The sequence below is a fragment of the Arachis hypogaea genome, chromosome 19 (genome assembly GCF_003086295.3).
Source record: "Arachis hypogaea cultivar Tifrunner chromosome 19, arahy.Tifrunner.gnm2.J5K5, whole genome shotgun sequence".
NCBI lineage: Eukaryota > Viridiplantae > Streptophyta > Magnoliopsida > Fabales > Fabaceae > Arachis > Arachis hypogaea.
In genome coordinates, this window is record NC_092054.1 from 100,567,179 (window position 1) to 100,567,817 (window position 639).

Sequence of the window (639 nt, forward strand, 5' to 3'; positions counted from 1 at the left end):
CAAGTTTCATGGACTTCCATCTGAAGATCCCTTTCAGTTCTTAACTGAATTCTTGCAGATCTGTGATACTGTTAAGACTAATGGAGTAGATCCTGAAGTCTACAGGCTCATGCTTTTCCCTTTTGCTGTAAGAGACAGAGCTAGAGTGTGGTTGGACTCTCAACCCAGAGATAGCCTGAACTCTTGGGATAAGCTGGTCAAGGCTTTCTTAGCCAAGTTCTTTCCTCCTCAAAAGCTGAGCAAGCTTAGAGTGGATGTTCAAACATTCAGACAGAAAGAAGGTGAATCCCTCTATGAAGCTTGGGAGAGATACAAAGGACTAACCAAAAAGTGTCTTTCTGACATGCTTTCAGAATGGACCATCCTGGATATATTCTATGATAGTCTGTCTGAGTTTTCAAAGATGTCATTGGATACTTCTGCAGGTGGATCCATTCACCTAAAGAAAACGCCTGCAGAAGCTCAAGAACTCATTGACATGGTTGCTAATAACCAGTTCATGTACACTTCTGAGAGGAATCCTGTGAGTAATGGGACGCCTATGAAGAAGGGAGTTCTTGAAATTGATACTCTGAATGCCATATTGGCTCAGAACAAAATATTGACTCAGCAAGTCAAGATGATTTCTCAGAGTCTGAA

General features: G+C 41.6%; 1 non-coding gene across 1 annotated transcript; it reads right to left on the minus strand.

Moving 5' to 3' along the window:
• Nucleotides 1–241: 241 nt before the first annotated feature.
• LOC112780487 (small nucleolar RNA R71) lies at nucleotides 242–349 on the minus strand. Its single transcript, XR_003191320.1, has one exon. It is a non-coding gene; the product is annotated as a small nucleolar RNA R71 (small nucleolar RNA).
• Nucleotides 350–639: the final 290 nt, after the last annotated feature.